We start from the raw sequence: 22,393 nt of genomic DNA on the forward strand, positions 1-22,393 counted from the left end.
CAGTGAATTCCTCAGCAGTGGATCCTGGAGATGTGCCTGACCTCTCATGCAATGTTCAATCTTTGAAGGCTCTGTTTCTGAGACTGTACAAGAAGTGAGAGAAGGAAAGGGTGGCCTGGAACTGCTCGAGAAGTCCACTATGTCCGCGTCAACCAGCATGGCTGGTCTGTAGGATTCAGTGTTCAATCTGCATTGGAGAGAAAATATGACATGAGGGACTCTGGGGATGCAACTCCTAAAAGAATTTCTGGGCTTTGGGGCCCACCTAAACCCTGGAGAAAATTAAAGTCCTGTCCAATCCAGCATTCTCCTAGAAGATATACCAATTTGCCTAAAAGCAAGCATCTTCTCTGTACCTCAGTTCCACTCTTTAGGGCTAGATTTTTAGTTCCACTGGAGAACTTGCCATAACTAAGTCCCTAATGGAATTGCCCATTTTGAATTGACAAAACTATGTCATTTCCATTCTCCAGCACTCAGTTATTATCAGTGATAACATTAGTATTTGGGGAAGAGTCCAGAAGAGCTGGTGAGGGGAGAGCACAATCTTGTTGGGTTCACTGGGGGGAGGAAGTGGGAAGCAGAGCCCCGCGGCCAGAGGGCTGAGTTCTCCGTTCACTAGCTGGAGAGGGGAGGGTTCAATTCTGCTCACTTTAACTGGGCATGCATGTTCCCCTGATGGGAACAGGATCTTTGCACAAGCTGCCTGCCTCCCCTTGTGCCATAATCCATTTGTTAGGTCTTTTGATCAGGAGGTTTAGGTCACTGGCCTGTTGTTGTTTTTAATCCAAATAATTTTTATTGTTTTAATATAAATACAAGACCAACCTATAACTACAGTAACTTGTCCAGTAGTACATTCTTATTAAGTTTCATGTGCAGCACACAGTACACAAGCAATACATTTATTTATGCATTGTCAATTCAAGGACGCAATTCAATGCGGGACGCAGGTGGCGCTGTGGGTTAAAGCCTCAGCGCCTAGGACTTGCCGATAGAAAGGTCGGCGGTTCGAATCCCTGCGGCGGGTGCGCTCCCGCTGCTCGGTCCCAGCGCCTGCCAACCTAGCAGTTCGAAAGCACCTCCGGATGCACGTAGATAAATAGGGACCGCTTACCAGCGGGAAGGTAAACGGCGTTTCCGTGTGCGGCTCTGGCTCTGGCTCTGGCCAGAGCAGCGATGTCACGCTGGCCACGTGACCGGAGGTATTGCGAGGCTCTCATCAGGAGTAGGATATCCCCAGATATTTTCTGATGGCTCCCTCCTTCAATGTCTTCTCTTCCCCTACAGGAGAAAACATCCCTAGGTCTTGGGTAAGCCTGAGAGTTACCGTCATTCTTCTAGGACTCTTGGTGCAGATCACAATTCTCACCCTGGTGCACATATTTGGAAGAAAAGAATAGCACTGAATCTGCTGAAATCCTTTGAGGGAGACCCAGGTGAATCCCACAATATTCCCTTTTTAAAATCCATTTGTCTGACATGTTTGATTTGCACTTTTTAGTCCCTACCTGCAGCCTTCAAAATTCTGATGAGAGAACTCTTCTCGTTTCTAAAGGTGTATTTTGGGAATATTTTGTTTGGGAAGGAGGTGGAATAAACAGATTTTGATGGTTTTTCTGCCTTCTGGAGAGACCATCTCATCAGGAGGTCTCTATGGTCCTTTCACGACCTGTTGATGAACTTTTTAGCGAGCCTTTTGAGTGGGGATATTTTTATACCCACCTGAATTTGAAATTGGTTTTATATCTGTTTTTATTGTTGATGTTTCTTATCGTTAAATTGCTTTGGATGTTTCATGGGAAGTGACGCATGAATAAAACAAATCAAGCTAGGAGTTGTAGTCCAACAACAACAGGAGGATGACATTAATAATGCATTTTATTTGGGAAAATTGCTTGCAAAAATGTCAATATTTAAGAAAATTGCATGTCAAGTCATTTTGTTACCAGTTTCAAAACAAAGAACACCACTTACAAAATTTAAAAGCTCAGAACAAAGTAAAAAACAACTGTAAAATCACATATACATGCAAAAAAAAAAGGTAAATTAGAAAAAATGCACTCTAAAATGCTAGTGAATTGTCACAAGGTCTTATAAATAATATAAACTGAAACTGAGAGACTTTATGTGAGAGCCAAGCCAATATTCTTCAGCTTTGAGAAGTAATATCTAAAATGGAAATTCTCGCGCAGCACAAGAGACCAGCAGAAGGTGACAAGATGTGATCAGATATATTTAAAATAAGGCACGAACTTTCTTGGTGTTTCCTGGCCTGCATTTTCACACCTTGTCTCTTTGATGTTCAAAGGAAGATAATTTGGACCCCAGTTGATATTTATAACACAGCTAGATAGACGGCCAACTCCTACTGTTTCTGAGAAGGGGGACAAGAGAGGCACAAAACACTCACCCAGCTCAGTTTCTGACTCGCTCTGCTTTTACGTAGGAGCTTCTTATTTTCCTGAAAGTAGTTACATTCACTGAGAAGTTGAACAAACACTAATAAGGCACAAGGATACAAGGGGACTAAATTCCATTGCAAAGATGCCAAATAAAACCATTGCTTAAGGGTCGCCTTAGGGCATGGGTAGGCAAACTAAGGTCTGGGGTCCGGATCCGGCCCAATTGCCTTCTCAATCTGGCCCGTGGATGGTCCAGGAATCAGTGTGTTTTTACATGAGTAGAATGTGTGCTTTTATTTAAAATGCATCTCTGGGTTATTTTGGGGGCACAGGAATTCGTTCTTCTTCTTTTTTCAAAATATAGTCCAGCTCCCCACAAGGTCTGAGGGATGGTGGACCAGCCCCCCCCCCCCCGCCTTAGGGATTCAAATTTACAAGTAGTGAAGAAACAATTACAGGAAAGAAAGAAAACTAGATACAATTTAAAATTACCTGGATACAATTACAAAAAAAAAAAAAAAATACTTGGATACAAGTACAAAACTAGAGATAGGGGAAATTCAGGAAATAGGGTAATAGGCAGTGCAGGGAAGAAAGAAAAGCCAAAGGAGACTTTCTCATGCAGAGCTAAGGCCCTTTTTTTTCTTCAGTGGACCATGATAGGGACCCTGAAATGGAGTTTTTAAAAGCGTTGTAGGAAAATGTGTCAAGAAGAAGAAGAAGAAGAAGCGTTTGGATTTGATATCCCGCTTTATCATTACCCTAGGGAGTCTCAAAGCGGCTAACATTCACCTTTCCCTTCTTCCCCCACAACAAACACTCTGTGAGGTGAGTGGGGCTGAGAGAGTTCAGAGAAGTGTGACTGGCCCAAGGTCACCCAGCAGCTGCATGTGGTGGAGCGGGGAAGCGAACCCGGTTCACCAGATTATGAGCCTACTGCTCTTAACCACTACACCACACTGGCTCCACAAGGGGGCACCGCTCTGCTGGAAGGGGGTAAGCATGCTTTTGTGTGTTAGGATCTGCCAGGCCTTCCTAGGCAAGGAAGTAATATTCAAGGACACAATCCAGCCAGGCAAAAACACTCCAGGAAGCGGCAAAGCAGGGCCAGTGAGGGGAAGTATCCTTAGTTAATAAATAAATCAGTCACAGAGAGGTATCTAAAGCCCACGCTTCCCAAAAAATTACATTCCATTGCTTTGGGGGAGGGTAGCCAGGCAGATCTCAAGAATATTGCCTACACTACCTTCCTTCCATGGTTCAAGCAAAGCAAAAACCAGTGTCTTTCCTTCTTTCCAAACCTTTCCAAATGAACAATATTTTCTCCTGCTGCATAAATCAGGGTCTGATCAGGGGACGCCTCTTTGCTTGGCAATTACATCCAGATTCAAAAGTATTCCACTGCTCAGCATGGTAGCTTGCTGAGGCTGCCCTTGGATCGGGTAATTGACCCAGCGCCCTCACCTTCTCATCTGGGAGGCGGGGATTTCCACCCCCCCCCCACACACACACAATAAAAAAGGCATTAATGGATGACCATAGGTTGTGCCCCTTTGATACCCTCAAAGAGTTACAGGGGGCTTGCCCCCACATTTTTGCTGTCTGGGACCCTTCCCTGGCATCTTCGTGTCCGGGAGGTAACATTCCATGTTTGCTGCAAAACAGGAAGTCACCATCTAGCCATCAGGATAGTGTTGGAGTAACTGGACATGAGAAGGCATTAGTTTCCTTCATGAGCGTAAATCACCCTATGGATTAGCTAATCACAGGTTTAAAGTTAGCCAAGGCGCTGGCAAAACTGACATATAAGCTACAGGACAAGGATAACTGTGACTTTAAGGATGAATGGGAAGCCTTTACAAAGTATCTGAAGATGCAACAAAGCAACTGGACTCCTTGGCTGGTTTTGAATAAACATTCACAAACTTTTTATTGATAAGAATCAGCTAAATAGTTTCAGGATCTATGCAACTTTGTAACATGCAGAAAACAGCATTCTTAGAGAAACCAAAGACTGGAACTGAGGGAAGTCGGGGGGTGGGAGTGGGTGGGTTTTGTGTGGGAGAGTGGGGGGAGGGAGTAAAAATGGGGGGGGGGAGAGAAGGATGATACGTTTTTTGGATAATATGTCTTGTTATAATTTTGAATAAAATAAAAATAAACCAATAAATAAAGTCAGCCAAGGCGCTTGCTGTCGTAACAGCCTGGTGCCCCAACTGTATTTGAGATTAATGCATGCCATCTCAGTCGTTTGTCTGTTAGTCTGCAGTTAGTGTTACTTGTCCAGTGCCACATCTTGAATTTCTGGACTTATTTAGAATAATGAAGATGCATTGTGCTTGTCTGTATCTGCATATATCTATATCTGCAAAAGCCTAAAAGTTGTATGCATCTGTGTCCAGAACTGTTTTACTGAGCCTTACTTTCTGAAACAGTAAACCTGTCCCTGCTTCCAGGTGGTGACTGGTACTGGGAGCAACTTCCACTGCTGGGTATCTCACCTGAGATACCTAATACCTACTTGCCCTTGTGCATATGTAGCTAACACATAAACCGATGGTCTGATTCAGCATAAGGAAGTTATCTCTATTCTTCTTTTGTTGGCTCCATCTCTCATCAGCCCCTGTCAGCATAGTCAATGCTCAGAGATGATAGGAATCGTAGCCCAGTAACACCTGGAGGTGGACAGGTTTTCCAACCCTTCATTAATCTATTTCACAAACTTGGTGGACTCTGTTGGTATTGAATTTTATAACAAGGAAATTAAAAGAGACCAGGAGACAAATATTTCATTGCATAGAGTAGACTTAATTGAGAAACAAGCATGAAGTGAACAGATCAAGACCAATTTTCAAGAAGATACAGTGGTGCCCCGCAAGACGAATGCCTCGCAAGACGGAAAACTCGCTAGACGAAAGAGTTTTCCGTTTTGGAGGTGCTTCGCAAAACGAATTTCCTATGGGCTTGCTTCGCAAGACAAAAATGTCTTGCGACTTCCTGCGGGTTTTCCCCCCTCCCCCCCTTTTTCGAAGCCGCTAAGCCGCTTAGCCGCTTAGCCGATAAGCCGATAAGCCGCTAAAAGACGCTAAAAGACGCTAAACCACTAATAGCGCTAATCCGCTAAGCCGTCAATGGGCTTGCTTCGCAAGACGAAAAAACCGCTAGACAAAGAGAATCGCGGGACGGATTCTTTTCGTCTTGCGAGGCACCACTGTACCACGTCAAAAGCAATGAAGAGACATGAGCAGTGGGTGAGCTGAATCTACTATTTGCGCTGGGAATGCAGACATAACTCCTTTGACAGGGAAAACTGACCACAATGTGTCACGCCTCCTTGGCTAAAGAGAGCTATCTTGCAAGCTAGCAAAGGGAATTTTCAAAAACAAAAGAGTGAAAGATCATTGCCGGACTGAGCATGAAAGATGCTGTGCAGACACAGAGCCAACCTCAGCTGGAATTTTGAATGCTCAGCATTTTGGGTACCCAGTACCCAAACCTGAATCTTTACCATAACTATCGATTCCCAACATGATTGCACACCACCGGAGTGGTTTCTTGGTGTTTTAGCAAGGAGAACGACAGGGATTGCAAATACTAATTGGGATGCAGGAAGGCTGGCAGCTGCTAGCTGGATAGATGGGTCCACAAGGAATGGCACAGGATGGAGAACAGGAAGGCTGGCAGCTGCTAATTGGACAGATGGGCCCACTCGGAATGACACAGGATGGAGAACACGATGGCTGGCAGCTGCTAACTGAATAGATGGGACCACAAGGAATGGTACAGGATGGAGAACAGGAAGGCTGGGCACACAGTGGAGCAATGGGTCCACATGGAATAGAGCAGGTTTGGACAGCAGAGGGTTGGCAGCTGCTAACTGGATAGATGGGACCACAAGGAATGGCACAGGATGGAGAACACGACGGCTGGCAGCTGCTTACTGGATAGATGGGACCACAAGGAATGGCACAGGATGGGGAACATGAAGGCTGGCAGCTGCTAATTGGATATATGGGACCACAAGGAATGGTACAGGATGGAGAACATGAAGGCTGGGCACACAGTGGAGCAATGGGTCCACATGGAATAGAGCAGGTTTGGACAGCAGAGGGTTGGCAGCTGCTAACTGGATAGATGGGACCACAAGGAATGGCACAGGATGAAGAACACGAAGGCTGGCAGCTGCTTACTGGATAGATGGGACCACAAGGAATGGCACAGGATGGAGAACACGACGGCTGGCAGCTGCTTACTGGATAGATGGGACCACAAGGAATGGCACAGGATGGGGAACACAACGGCTGGCAGCTGCTTACTGGATAGATGGGACCACAAGGAATGGCACAGGATGGAGAACATGAAGGCTGGGCACACAGTGGAGTGATGGGTCCACGTGGAAATGAGCAGGTTTGGACAGCAGAGGGTTGGCATCTGCTAACTGGATAGATGGGTCCACATGGAATGGCACATGATGGGAGGCAACAGAACATCATGTTGGAGAAGATGGAGGTTAGCCTGGAACAATATATGAAGAACGAGAATGAATACACAAGTATCTGCAAATAGAACTCTTCCTATATACACATAAAGATCTAGGAGTGTCAACAAACTTTGCAATTCTTTTGGCCACCAGTACCTGGCACTGCAAAGCACAGCATGATGACAACCTTACTGGCCAGGCAGGCAGGCAGGCAGTGGAGACCAACAGATGGGAGAGTGATGGCTGGATAGCTGAGGTCAGTGAGGGAACATCTGGATGGGCAGCAGAATCCAGCAAGGGAGTGTCTGGTGGAGGCCACAGCACCCACTGACAGAGCAGCAGGATGGGCATTGGAGGTCAGCAAGAGAAGGGTGGAACAGGAGACCTCCAATGCCTAACCACTCTCTGAAGGAAAGGAGAAGAAAACTCCCTCAACACCCTTCCAACTTCTTCAAACCTTAGGGGAGAGTGGGTGGTGGGTGAGTTGGAAGGGTGAAAGGGTTTGGATGGGGGTGGTAGGAGCTGTGGGGTATGTGGATCTGCGGGAGGTGGCTGGGGAGGAAAGAGCTGTGGAAGGTTGGGTAGATCTGCGCCTAGTGTGGGATGAAGATGAAGAATACATTGATGGATACACTAACTTTCTGGCCAACTTAAACTCAAGAAGTAGAGATCTATTGGCCAGGGGACCAGTTGTTTTTGTTCTTTTTAAGGAAAAGAAGGGGGGGGGAATTGACCATGAAAACAAACATAGGGTTGCATCCAAAGTTCATCCTGCTCAGAGTAGACCCATTGAATGTTATGAGCATGATTCATTTTGATGCATTAATTTCAATGATTCTACCCTGAATAGAACTTGATGTGATAGAGTCCATTCTGTTTCAGGAAACAAGAGAACAAGTTGCATATATAAATTCTTTACTAAACATAACTTCACATTAACTAGGTCAGATTCATAAGATCATAGTATTGTAAAGTTCGAAGGGACCATCAGGATCATCTAGTCCAACTTCCTGCAACACAGGTATCACCAAAGGTGTTGTTTCACCCTAGCTCCCATGAGCCCAGTCAACCATGATGACCAATGGTCAGGTCAAGACTGGTAGGAGTCCATCAACAGCATCTGGAGAGCCAGTGTTCATCACATTTACACTCATTCAATCTCCCAGTTTAAATACTTTGGATCAATGTTAATCAAATGTTCTTGCCTACTAACCCCTACTCAGAGAAGATCCATTGAAATAAATAGCCATCATTAACTCAAGACCATGTATTTCAATAGGACTACTCTGAGCAAGACGTAATTGGGTACATGTCTCCTTGGAAGGCAAGTAAGAACAGCTACGAAACCAGCTACGACCTTTTCTAACTACTAAGTTAGACCCAAAACCTGATAGTTTGGGTCAATTGTGGAGGTAGTGGTGGTTGGTTGTCCTCAGAAAATGATGTCCATTTTGAGAAGTGTAAGAGCAAGTAACAAATTTAAATTACTTTACGAACACCACCTCACATCCCACCAGATTCAACTAAAGTTGAGTTAAATCCAACTTACCTGTGACAGCTGATGAAAAGAAGTCAGGAGGAGGCGACAGAAGCAGTTGGAAGTGTAGGACAATGTTGAGAGCTTTTATACAAGTTCTTTAGGAGCCAGAAGGCAGCCACTGACACTATCATTTGCTGCCTGCCTCAAGTCAAAGGGCTCCGATCACAGGTTTCTTCTGGTTTATTATCACCCACCCCTTCCTAATCCTGGGATTTGGGGTATGTTCATCCTGTCCTGATTTCTCCGTTCAATAAAGACTATTACAAGTCTAAGTGGCACACAGCTGGTTAGTTTTCTGGAAGCAGACCACTAATTTTACAGGTCGGTCACAATGGCTATTTTCTTCAGGACAATTTGAGCACCAACTGCACAGTATGCTGACACCTTGTCCTTCAGATTATTGGGGCTTAATTTGGAAGTAGGGATGCAAGAGAAAATTGACCAGGTACACATTTAAAACCAAATCTATCAAATCCACACTTTCTGAAACAATATGAAAACTGAATCACAGCCATTCTTGGAAATTCTGAATTTTGTGATATAGTTCTCCCACCCAAAAGTGTTTATAGCTTTGCATATTTTACGGAAATTAGAAGTTATTGGTGTCCAGACTAGGGATATTACATCAGTAGGATTATTTATGTACTGGCTGTGAGTTGGAATAGAAACCTTTTCAAGTTCTCCCCACCTCTATGAGTTATATCTTACCCAGAGCAGACCCATTGAAATCAATGGGAATGACCATTCCATTGAGTTCACTGAGTCGGCTCTTAGTACAACCCAATGATTCTGAGATCACCGGCCTGCTATCAAAGGAGGGAGGGAGTTTGCCACATGCTTTGGGAAGGTGTATGAGGAGCACACATAGAACCGTGCTCCAGCCTGGGAGAAGGGCTTAGGGAAGCCTGGACAAACATGTCCCTGCAACATCCCTGCCTCTTCATTGGCCCATTTTGCAGCAGTTGTGGCTTTTGACATTGCAGGACCCATTTCAACCCTTCCTCAAAGGCTTCACAAATGGGAATTACATTTCTCCACCTGATCTGTTCTGTTCAAGCCGAGAGTTTTCCACCACATCCGTAAATTACAACATGTAATGGCAGTTAAAGGAGAAAGTGGGGACTTAGTGGTCATATGAGACCACCCACAGTGACTCCCTCAAAGATGTCAGTGATCAGCAATAAGAGTATCATGTTCCCAAGTTTTCAGAAGATCTTGTAAATTAATACAAGAACCTTAAACCTGCCCTAGTGGTGTATGGGCAGGTAGTACAAGCTTTTGACCACCATAATTCTGTGCTGGTAATAGTCTGTCACCACCAACAGTGCAGCCTGAGCCACTACCATCTGGAGCCTCCAGACCAGGCCCAAGAGTGGCCCAAGAGGTAGCATATTGCAATAATCTGGTATTCAAGTTACCAATGGATGGATCACCATTGCCAGACTATCTCTTTGCAAGAAAGGCCATAGGTGACATACCAGATGTAGATGGTAGAAGATACTCCTAGCTGCTGCGGCTACCTGAACCTCCAGCTACAAAGACAGATAGGAAGCACCAGAAACCTTCCCTCTTGCTCAGAGGGGGCTCCTTGCTCTGTTGAAATTAGGCTTGTAAGAAATAGTGTTACTGTACATGCCACCCCCAATCTCTGCTGAGCAGTGACAAGAGAATAATACCAGTGTGAGCCAGTGTGGTGTAGTGGTTAAGAGCGGTAGTCTCATAATCTGGGGAACCGGGTTCGCGTCTCTGCTCCTCCACCTGCAGCTGCTGGGTGACCTTGGGCTAGTCACACTTCTTTGAGGTCTCTCAGATCCACTCACCTCACAGAGTGTTTGTTGTGGGGGAGGAAGGGAAAGGAGAATGTTAGCCACTTTGAGACTCCTTAAAGGGAGTGAAAGGCGGGATATCAAATCCAAACTCTTCTTCTTCTTCTTCTTCTACTAAAAATAATTTATTATTTATACCCCGCCCATCTGGCTGGGTTTCCCCAGCCGCTCTGGGCTTACCTTGCATTTCCTTTTGGACAACTAGATATAGCAGTGTCTTTGTGAAATATGTCTGTTGTCTTTGTCCATGGAGTTTTCTTGGCAGGGATACTGGAGTGGCTTGCCGGTTCCTGCTCCAGGTGGATCACGTTTGGTCAAAACTCTCCACTATGACCTGTCCATCTTGGGTGGCCCTGCATGGCATAGCTCATAGCTTCTCTGTGTTATTCAAGCCCTTTCGACATGGTAAGGTTTATTTGCCTGCACCTAGATGGAGACAGTTCCTGGCATCCACATCATAAAAGAGCCCTTTTTTTGTTCTAAGAGCAGCAAACCTGAATCTACAAACAGAGGAATTAACCATGCTGCCCATGCCTCATTTTTATGGCTTGTCCTCCTCATCATTGATAGCCAGTGTGTTGTAGTGTTTAAGAATCATAGAATCATAGAGTTGGAAGAGACCACAAGGGCCATCAAGTCCAACCCCCTGCCAAGCAGGAAACACCATCAGAGCACTCCTGACATATGGTTGTCAAGCCTCTGCTTAAAGACCTCCAAAGAAGGAGACTCCACCACACTCCTTGGCAGCAAATCCCACTGTCATACAGTTCTTACTGTCAGGAAGTTCTTCCTAATGTTTAGGTGGAATCTTCTTTCTTGTAGTTTGGATCCATTGCTCCGTGTCCGCTTCTCTGGAGCAGCAGAAAACAACCTTTCTCCCTCCTCTGTATGACATCCTTTTATATATTTGAACATGGCTATCATATCACCCCTTAACCTCCTAAAGAGCGGTAGTCTCGTAATCTGGGGAACCGGGTTCGCGTCTCCGCTCCTCCACCTGCAGCTGCTGGGTGACCTTGGGCCAGTCACACTTCTCTGAAGTCTCTCAGCCCCACTCACCTCACAGAGTGTTTGTTGTGGGGGAGGAAGGGAAAGGAGAATGTTAGCCACTTTGAGACTCCTTAAAGGGAGTGAAAGGCAGGATATCAAATCCAAACTCTTCTTCTCTTCTTCATCTTGTATTGAGTAATACTATTGGCTCATCTTGCACAGTATTGTTTTACTCCAAGGGTAACCCGTGAGATGATTTCTAGATATTGTGGGACCGGAACTCCCATCTTCTCCTGCTAGCATGAATAATGGATAGGGATTATGGAGCACACCTTCTCGATCATTTTTGGTCTTTATTATTTGGCAGTTGCTTGCTAGGGTTGCCATATTTCAAAAAGTGAAAATTCGGACACATGAGGTGGCTTTTTGGGTGAAATTTGAGCTATTTTAAGGAAATTCGCTTTCATCTACACTGCCAACATGGCTTGACATATGTCCAGATTTGCCCAGATGTTCCAGCAATTCCAGACAGCAGAAACCCAGCTATGTCTTGGAAATTCTGGACATAGGGAAACCCTAGCAGCAGCTCACCAGTGTTTCAACTAGGAGTCTTCTCTCTCTCTCTCTCTCTTTAAATATTTTTTATTAATTTTCCAATATAAAATTATAGAAAGAATAACATCCACTTTATCACCAACATCATCTTTTTTGACTTCCCTCAGCTCGTCTGATAATTCTCCGTCTTATTCACTTCTTTCACATTCCCTAATTTATATTGCACTATAATAATAACTTAACCTTTCTTATTCTTTTTTTTTACAATATTTCTACTATTAATTCTCACAGCGCTTCTTGAAAACTTACAAATGTTGCCTGATCATTACATATACTTTCCATATAATCTGTAAATTTAGTCCAGTCCTCAGTGAATTTCTGGTCTCGTCAGTTCCGGATCCTTCCTGTTAGTTTATCAAGTTCTGCGTAGTCCGTTAATTTCATCCTCCATTCTTCAATCATAGGTAATTCTTCTTGTTTCCATTTTGGGGCCAACTAGGACTCTTTTCTCAGTCCTGCCTGGAGATGCCAGTGGTTGCAAAGGGGACGATTTGCATGCAAAACATGCTATGCCACTGACCTGCAGCCCTTCCTGGGCCTAAAAAGTTGGGTAAGCTCACCATGGCAAAATAATATATATGCTGGCGATTTGATACATGATTTGTGAAGGTAGAATGGGCCTAGCTGGGAAAGGTCACCCAGTCCTGGTCAAAGCCCCAGACAGACATGCCTGAAAGAAGTAGGATTGGTTTGATGCTAAATAGCACCCAACCTATTATTTGGATGTCTGCTGTTGCGAGACCTGAGGCTAGCCAAGGTTGTCAGAGCAAGAGCACCTGCTGTTTTTCATTTAACTTCAGCTTTAATGAGTGATGTGTCCATAAATCTGATAATTTTTTCTCCTTCATTCCTTTTTTTTTAATTGCATGTGGCTACCATCTCATATGAAAGAGATCAAAGCAACTGTTCAAACGACTAAGCAGCTCAGGCAGCTTATGTATAAGCATTTGAATTTAATTCTATGCCTCTATCAAATCAAAGGGAGGGGAGGTGCTAAATAAGGTTCAGTCATATACCAGGCAGTGATGCTTGATCATAGTTGGCTTTGTTTTGTTTGTTTTTTTTAATAAATATTCATTAAGGATTTTTAGTTACAATATGAGAAAATAAAACACAATAGAACATATCATAAACACATTTTCTTATCATCCTTGGACTTCCTCACGTCTCCCACTCCTGCATTCTTGGTTATAAAGTTTAAATCCAGCAAATTATCACCCTATATCCAATTCTTAATGCCTAATCTCCCAAAATTATATTATACATTTTAAATAAATTTGTTTGATGCTTTAAAATGTTAAATTTAGTCTGAACATTGTCAAGTTAATTTAACTTATTTTCATAATTCTCCTCGTCTGTTTTAATGGTGCCAAAGTTTTTTATAATCTGGCGTCCTGCCTAACATTCATACATTTTACAATATTTTTGCAAATAAATCTTGAATTTCTTCCAGTCTTCTTCCACCGTCTCCTCTTCCAGGTCTCGGATTCTGCCAGTCATTTCGGCCAGTTCCATATAGTCTATCAGTTGCATCTGCCATTCTTCCAGCGTGGGTAAATCTTGGGTTTTCCAATGCTTGGCAACGAGTATCCTTGCTGCTGTTGTTGCATACATAAAAAATGTTCGGTCCTTCTTTAACACCTTCTGGTCGACAATACCCAGGAGGAAGGCCTCTGGTTTCTTAGTGAAGGTATACTTAAATACCTTTTTCAACTCATTATATATCATTTCCCAGAAAGCCTTCACTCTCGGGCATGTCCACCAGAGGTGAAAGAATGTTCCTTCACCTTCTTTACACTTCCAGCATTTGTTATCAGACAAATGGTATATTTTTGCAAGTTTGACTGGGGTCATGTACCATCTATATATCATTTTCATAACATTTTCTTTCAAAGCATTACATGCAGTGAAATTCAACCCAATGGTCCATAACCTTTCCCAGTCCTCAAACATAATATTATACCCAATGTCTTGTGCCCACTTTATCATAGCTGATTTTACCGTTTCATCTTGTGTATTCCATTTTAACAGCAAGTTATACATTCTTGAAAGTATCTTAGTCTTAGGCTCTAACAGTTCCATTTCCAACTTCGATTTTTCCATCTGAAATCCTAGCTTTTTGTCCAATTTAAAAACTTCTTTAATCTGAGTATAATGCAACCAATCTCACACTTTATCTTTCATTTTCTCCAAACTCTGCAATTTCCAATTATCTCCATCTTTTTCTAATATTTCCCAATACTTCGGCCATTTGGCCTCCATATTGAGTCTTTTTCGGGCCTTAGCTTCCAATGGTGATATCCACCTTGGAGTTTTGTTTTCCAATAAGTCTTTGTATTTTATCCAGACATTAAACACTGCTTTTCTGACAATATGGTTTTTGAAAGCCGTATGAATTTTGACCTTCTCGTACCATAAATATGCATGCCAACCAAAAGCATTGTCAAAACCTTCCAAATCCAATACGTCAGTGTTTTCCAGAAGCAGCCAATCCTTTAGCCAGCAGAAAGCTGCTGATTCATAATACAACCTTAAGTCTGGCAGGGCAAAGCCCCCTCTTTCTTTCGCATCAGTTAATATTTTAAACTTAATTCTGGGCTTTTTGCCCTGCCAGACAAATTTGGAAATATCTCCCTGCCACTTCCGGAAACACTCCATTTTGTCCACAATCTGTAATGTTTGAAACAAAAACAGCATTTTTGGCAATACATTCATCTTTATAGCAGCAATACGGCCTAACAAAGAAAGTTTCAATCTTGTCCAGCTTTCTAAGTCTCTCTTAATTTCTGACCAGCATTTCTCATAATTGTCCTTGAATAAACTCAGATTCTTTGCTGTTATGTTTACCCCTAGGTATTTAACTTTTGTAACCACATTTAACTCTGTCTCTTTCTGAAACCGCTCTGACTCTGTAGCTGTCAAATTTTGGAGAGCAAAATGAAGCAGGGCAAAGGCTAATAGAGTTCTGTCAAGAGAACAAGCTGGTCATCACAAACACACTTTTCCAACAACACAAGAGACGACTCTACACGTGGACATCACCAGATGGGCAGCATCGAAATCAGATTGATTATATTCTCTGCAGCCAAAGATGGAGAAGCTCGATACAGTCAGCAAAAACAAGACCTGGAGCTGACTGACTCAGATCATCAGCTTCTTATAGCAAAATTCAAGCTTAAACTGAAGAAAGTAGGAAAAACCACTGGGCCGGTAAGATACAATCTAAATCAAATCCCTTATGAATACACAGTGGAAGTGAGGAACAGGTTTAAGGATTTAGATCTGCTGGACAGAGTGCCTGAAGAACTATGGATGGAGGCTCGCAACATTATACAGGAGGCAGCAACGAAAACCATCCCAATGAAAAGGAAATGCAAGAAAGCAAAGTGGCTGTCCAACGAGGCCTTACAAATAGCGGGGGAGAGAAAGCAAGCAAAATGCGAGGGAGATAGAGAAAGATACAGGAAATTGAATGCAGATTTCCAAAAAATAGCAAGGAGAGATAAGAAGGCCTTCTTAAATGAGCAATGCAAAGAAATAGAGGAAAACAACAGAATGGGAAGAACCAGAGATCTGTTCAAGAAAATTGGAGATATGAAAGGAACATTTCGTTCAAAGATTACCATAATAAAGGACAAAAGTGGAAAGGACCTAACAGAAGCAGAAGACATCAAGAAGAGGTGGCAAGAATACACAGAGGAATTATACCAGAAAGAAACGGATGTCTCATATACCCCAGGTAGTGTGGTTGCTGACCTTGAGCCAGACATCCTGGAGAGTGAAGTCAAATGGGCCTTAGAAAGCACTGCAAATAACAAGGCCAGTGGAAGTGATGGTATTCCAGCTGAACTATTTAAAAATTTAAAAGATGATGCTGTTAAGGTGCTACACTCAATATGCCAGCAAGTTTGGAAAACTCAGCAGTGGCCAGAGGATTGGAGAAGATCAGTCTACATCCCAATCCCAAAGAAGGGCAGTGCCAAAGAATGCTCCAACTACCGCACAATTTCACTCATTTCACACGCTAGCAAGGTTATGCTTAAAATTCTACAAGGAAGGCTCAAGCAGTATGTGGACCGAGAACTCCCAGAAGTGCAAGCTGGATTTAGAAGAGGCAGAGGAACCAGAGACCAAATTGCAAACATGCGCTGGATTATGGAGAAAGCTAGAGAGTTCCAGAAAGACATCTACTTCTGCTTCATTGACTATGCAAAAGCCTTTGACTGTGTCGACCACAGCAAACTATGGCAAGCTCTTAAAGAAATGGGAGTGCCTGATCACCTCATCTGTCTCCTGAGAAATCTCTATGTGGGACAAGAAGCTACAGTTAGAACTGGATATGGAACAACTGATTGGTTCAAAATTGGGAAAGGAGTACGACAAGGCTGTATATTGTCTCCCTGCTTATTTAACTTATATGCAGAATTCATCATGCGAAAGGCTGGGCTGGATGAATCCGAAGCCGGAATTAAGATTGCCGGAAGAAATATCAACAACCTCAGATATGCAGATGACACAACCTTGATGGCAGAAAGTGAGGAGGAATTAAAGAAGCTTTTATTGAGGGTGAAAGAGGAGAGCGCAAAATATGGTCTGAAGCTCAACCTCAAAAAAACGAAGATCATGGCCACTGGTCCCATCACCTCCTGGCAAATAGAAGGGGAAGAAATGGAGGCAGTGAGAGATTTTACTTTCTTGGGCTCCATGATCACTGCAGATGGTGACAGCAGCCACAAAATTAAGAGACGCCTGCTTCTTGGGAGGAAAGCAATGACAAACCTAGACAGCATCTTAAAAAGTAGAGACATCACCTTGCCAACAAAGGTCCGTATAGTAAAAGCTATGGTTTTCCCAGTAGTGATGTATGGAAGCGAGAGCTGGACCATAAAGAAGGCAGATTGCCGAAGAATTGATTCCTTTGAATTATGGTGCTGGAGGAGACTCTTGAGAGTCCCATGGACTGCAAGAAGAACAAACCGATCCATTCTTAAGGAAATCAGCCCTGAGTGCTCACTGGAAGGACAGATCGTGAAGCTGAGGCTCCAATACTTTGGCCACCTCATGAGAAGAGAAGACTCCCTGGAAAAGACCCTGATGTTGGGAAAGATGGAGGGCACAAGGAGAAGGGGACGACAGAGGACGAGATGGTTGGATAGTGTCTTCGAAGCTACAAACATGAGTCTGACCAAACTGCGGGAGGCAGTGGAAGACAGGAGGGCCTGGCGTGCTCTGGTCCATGGGGTCACGAAGAGTCGGACATGACTAAACGACTAAACAACAACAACAACAAGCCCATCTGGCCCTGGAGATTTGCCCAGTTGCATATTCTGAATGGCTTGTTCAATCTCTTGTTGTGTTATTTTACAATTCAGGATTGATCTGTTTTCTTGTGACAATTTTGATAGTCCATTCTTTTTCAAAAATTGTTTTATCTCATCCTCCTTTTGCGGCCCTTGAGTGTATAATTTTTTAAAATATCTCTGGAAGCACTTTCTGATCTCCACAGGGTTCTGAATGTTTCTTCCTTCAATCTCTAAATTTGTAACTGTATTCAGTTTTTGTCTCTTCTTCAACTGCCATGCTAGCAGTTTCCCACATTTGTTTGCCGATTCAAATGTTCTTTGTTTCATTAATTTAACTTTCCACTCTATTTCCTGGTTGATCAATTTGGAATACTGTGCTTGATAGAGTTTAATTTCTCTCAGAATCGGCTGTGATTTCGGGTTTAATCTTAACTTCTTCTCTAATTCTTTAATTTTCTCCAAAATCTTATCTTTCTTCTCATTTTGTATCCTTTTCTTTACAGCATTCTGTTGTATCAAAAAAAACCCTCATCACGGCCTTACTTGCATCCCAGATAATTCTTTTTTCCACCATAGTATTCAGATTTATCTCAAAATAATCCTTCAAAGCTTTTTGGGCCTTCTTAATGATCTCCTGATCTCTAAACAAATTGTCATTCATCTTCCATCTAAAGGAGCCGGTTGGTAGTAGTGTCATATCCATCTTTACTGCATTATGGTCGGAGCAAGTCTTTGGGCAGATTTCCACCTTTCTAGTCTTAGGTGCCAGACCTCTAGATATCCATATTTGGTCGATTCTTGTCCATGTCAGTTGGGCTTCAGAAAAGAATGTTCCCTCTCTTCCCAGGGGGTTCTTTGTCCTCCAAATGTCAATCAAATCCATATTGTCAGTCAGTTCAAAGAAAGTCTTAGGTAGTCTGCCGTCTTTTGTCACGCTTTGACTTTGTGACTTATCCATGTTGGTTGATACGACCCCATTCATATCTCCCATCATAATGATGTTGTCATAGTCCAGATAATCCAGCATATTCTCATGCAACTTCTTGTAAAATTCCGATTTTCCCTCATTCGGTGCATAGATTCCTAATATCAAAAACTTCTCTCCTTGGTGTTGTATCTCAATTGCCAAAATTCTTCCTTGCTCATCTTTAAATAAGAGTTTAGGTGACAGGCTCTCCTTTGCATAAATCACCACTCCTCTCTTCTTCACTCTGTCCGAAGAAATAAATTCCTGGCCTAATCTTTTATTTATTAACACTTTTTTGTGGAGCCTAGTCACGTGTGTTTCTTGCGATCATAGTTGGCTTTGAGAATGAGCTTAAAGGTGGGGGAATCACACTTCCCCTGTTGTGTTTAATTAAGTTACTTTATTTTTCTGTGGCATTTTGTTTTTAAAATTGTTTCAAGCTTCCATGATGATCTGTCTGTATCTACCTATCTTTCTACTCATTACATAAATATATGCAGAGTATCATGCAGAGTATCAACATAATACAGTAGTACCTCAGTTTTCAAACGTCTCCGTCAATGGACATTTTGGTTTACAAATGCTGTAAACTCAGAAGTAAATGCTTCGGTTTTCAAACACGCCTCGGAAGTCAAACATGCCACACGGCTTCCGCTGAGTGCAAGATCCTGAGAACTAGCTGTTGGCTGTTGAGTCCTCGATTTTTGAATGTTTCAGAACCAAGCTACCACTGTACCAAGAGATTGTGTGATACACTGGTTGGTGTGCTGGGCTAGGGCCCAGGAGATGAAACTTCTGCCATGAAACTTCCTGGGGAACCTGGGCTAATCAACATTCCACAGTCCAGTCAAGTTGCAGGGTTGTTGTGATGATTAAATAAGAGAGGTGGGATCATGTATACCCCACCTTCTGCTCATTGGAAGAGCAAAACAGAGGTAAAAATATTCAAAGAAGTATCGCGTACTGGATAACACAAGATGTTACACAGTATGGGGAGAGACTTGGGGGAATGTATGGATCTATCTGTTTTCAATCTATCTCACTCTAGCACAGTGGTTCTCAACCTTGGGTCCCCAGATGTTTTTGGCCTACAACTCCCATGATCCCTATTTCACAGGACCAGTGGTCAGGGGTGATGGGAGTTGTAGGCCAAAAACATCTGGGGACCCAAGGTTGAGAAAGGCTGCTCTAGCATGTGCTCCTTTCATCCTGGCTTCCCATTAATCTGTGAGCAGTTGATTATTATTATTATTATTATTATTTTAAAAGGTAAAGGTAAAGGTACCCCTGCCCGTACGGGCCAGTCTTGACAGACTCTGGGGTTGTGCGCCCATCTCACTCAAGAGGCCGGGGGCCAGCGCTGTCCGGAGACACTTCCGGGTCACGTGGCCAGCGTGACATCGCTGCTCTGGCCAGAGCCAGAGCCGCACACGGAAACGCCGTTTACCTTCCCGCTGGTAAGCGGTCCCTATTTATCTACTTGCACCCAGAGGTGCTTTCAAACTGCTAGGTTGGCAGGCGCTGGGACCAAGCAGCGGGAGCGCACCCCGCCGCAGGGATTCGAACCGCCGACCTTTCAATCGGCAAGCCCTAGGCGCTGAGGCTTTAACCCACAGCGCCACCTGCGTCCCCACATTATTATTTTTATTTTATTATTTTATTATTTTAAGATTATTATTTTAAGAGAGTCCAAAATAACCTATTTTTTAAAAAGGCATTTTCTCACAAAATAACACATTGGAAGCAGTTCTGAACATAGTGAGAATAGACCACCGACCAGGTAGCTGACACTAGATGGGACACACGTTGGGATACAGCGGACTCTGACAGGATGTGATGTAGCCACAAGACATCTTGGAGGGATGGAGCTGGGTCTGAAAACTCCTTTATAAACTCCTTTATAAAGATGTTGAACATCAACGGGCCCAGGATAGAACCCAGCGGCACCCCACTTGCCCCTTGAGTTGAATTTGGTAGACTTGGTTTAAAGTGAACATCTGTAGGAATTTTAAGGGAAATGAAAAGGGACTTCTGTAAAATAAAGGAAACTGTCGCAGAATGGGAGGGTGGAGTTTACAAACACCTCTAGGATACAGTTCACTGGGAGTTCGCAGCCTTGGCATGTGTATGAAAAGGAGGAAAATAACAATTTTTTATAGTGCACTAAATAATCACAGGTATTAACAGCTAGATGATGAAAGAGGATTGGCAGTGTACAATTTGAAAATAATAAACACAGGTCAGGTAAGGAAAGGCTACATAAAAGCAGGTTGGATTAATTAGTAGGCACTTTGTTAGGCAGAACACCTGTAGACGTTTTGGGCTTCAAGGGAGGGACTTGCTCTCCTTGCACCGTATAAAAGGACCTTTGAGTCGCGATTCTTCCATCAGCTCCTCTCAGCTCCACCTGAATATTTCACTGAGAACTTGGTAAGTGAGAGAATTTCACATCTTTTATTGCCTCTTCCATACGAACTGCATGCTCTTCATCTCCTTCTTTGAACCTAGACCTGCTTCTGCTTTCTGATCATGTTCAGCATCTTGCACTCAACTTTAGAGAGTTAGATTTTGAGGAAGATGTATTTTCCATGGGGTCAAGTTCACAATTGTCTACGCCATGGCTAGGGAACATCTTTGGTTCTTCAGGAGCTGCTGGTCTACAGCACCCATCAGCCTTTGCCCTTGGCCCTGCCATCCAGAGCTGATGGATGTTGGAGTTCATCAGCATCTGGAAGGTCTCAGAAGTTACTTCATTCCTGGTCTACACAGACTGGTTGTAGCTCTCCAGGGCTTTGAACAGGGCTCTTTTCCTGACTTACCTTGAGAGACCAAGGAGTGAACCAGGGGAAATGAGGTAGAAAGGCACGTGATCTACTCATTCTTTCTATGTTTCTCAGAGTTAGGTGCTTCCAACAACCATGTAAGTTAGGTGAGTGTCATCATCCCAATATTGTACATTGGCAGCAGTAGTTGTGAGGGAGGGCTAATGGTGAAAAGGGAGAAGAACCAGAAACGTAGCTAAAGTCTAAAAAATAATCACATGCACCCAAGTAATAATTTCAGGATTTCCTGGAACAGATTTCTCAGACACCAAATGCCTGGGCAGACAGGAATGGTTTTAGATCCTTCCTCAAAGTTAATAATAAGGCAGGCAGAGCTCAGTGGGGCTGGCATTCCAGAAATGGAAGCTGCCCTTCAAGGTCACTTCATTTGCCACCCCAGTGACACCACAACTAAGAAGGATGCCACTGTTCCAGTATTGCTGGTTTGGATTCATTGATGATAAGTTTTTAATTGAATTGCTTATTATGTCTTAATATTTTCATCTTTGCACTATATATCTCCCAGACCCTGCTGGTGTTGGTGATCATTATTTATTGGTTTTTCTTAAAATAAATGATAAACTGTTGATTGTAAGAGGGTTGGGGGGGACGACTGAAAGAGGTTTACAAAGCAGGTGCTGCTGCTGATACAATTTCTCAAAACTGAATGAATGAATCATGAATGAAGAGGGTGAATGTTTTAACCATCCTCAAAACCTCAACCTATCCTTTCAGACCCAGCTCCATCCCTCCACGATGTCTTGTGGCTTCGTCTCATCCTGCCAGCCCTGCTGCGCCCCATCCTGCGTCAGCTACCCGGTCGGGGGTGTGGGCTCACTGTGCTCCCCTTGCGGTGGTGGCATCTCAGGGGGCTTGGCGTCCTATGGTGGAGGAGTGTCATCGAGTAGCCTTGGCCTGACCTCTGGGGGCAACGTTGGCTGCATCAATCAGCTGCCACCATCTGAAATACTCGTCAAGCCACCTCCCTTTAATGTGATCATCCCAGGAGCAGTCCTTGCCTCCACCTGTGAGCCAATTCGAGTGGGAGGAAGCACTGCCTGTGGTGGGGGGTCCTCTCTTGGTGGAAGTGTCCGCTCTAAATATTGTTGCTATTAATAGGAGAGCCCAGGCAAGGCGCCGCCTCCTTTCATTAAAGCTTAGCTTCAGCATGGAACCTGTTCTCTGTGAGTTTCTGTTGTGTTCCTCCCACACTTCAACACCACCACCCCACATTTCAATTTCCAGCACTAATCAAGACCCCTAAAATGCATAACACCTTTTGTGTGTGTGTATGGGCATGGGAGCAATTTTACTATGCTAAGCTAAATACTAAACAAAGGAAAGTGTCAGGGGTTTTTGTTTAATAATAGTAATAATAATAATAATAATAATAATAGTAATAATAATAATAATAATAATAATAATAATAATAATAATAATAATTT

General features: G+C 43.4%; 1 long non-coding RNA gene across 1 annotated transcript; it reads left to right on the forward strand.

Annotated features, from left to right (window-relative positions):
- Window positions 1-20,512: 20,512 nt before the first annotated feature.
- LOC307205254 lies at window positions 20,513-22,122 on the forward strand. Its single transcript, XR_013833960.1, has 2 exons — window positions 20,513-20,556; window positions 21,684-22,122. It is a non-coding gene; the product is annotated as an uncharacterized lncRNA (long non-coding RNA).
- Window positions 22,123-22,393: the final 271 nt, after the last annotated feature.

This window comes from Podarcis cretensis (assembly GCF_951804945.1).
Source record: "Podarcis cretensis genome assembly, chromosome: 16".
Taxonomy (NCBI): domain Eukaryota; kingdom Metazoa; phylum Chordata; class Lepidosauria; order Squamata; family Lacertidae; genus Podarcis; species Podarcis cretensis.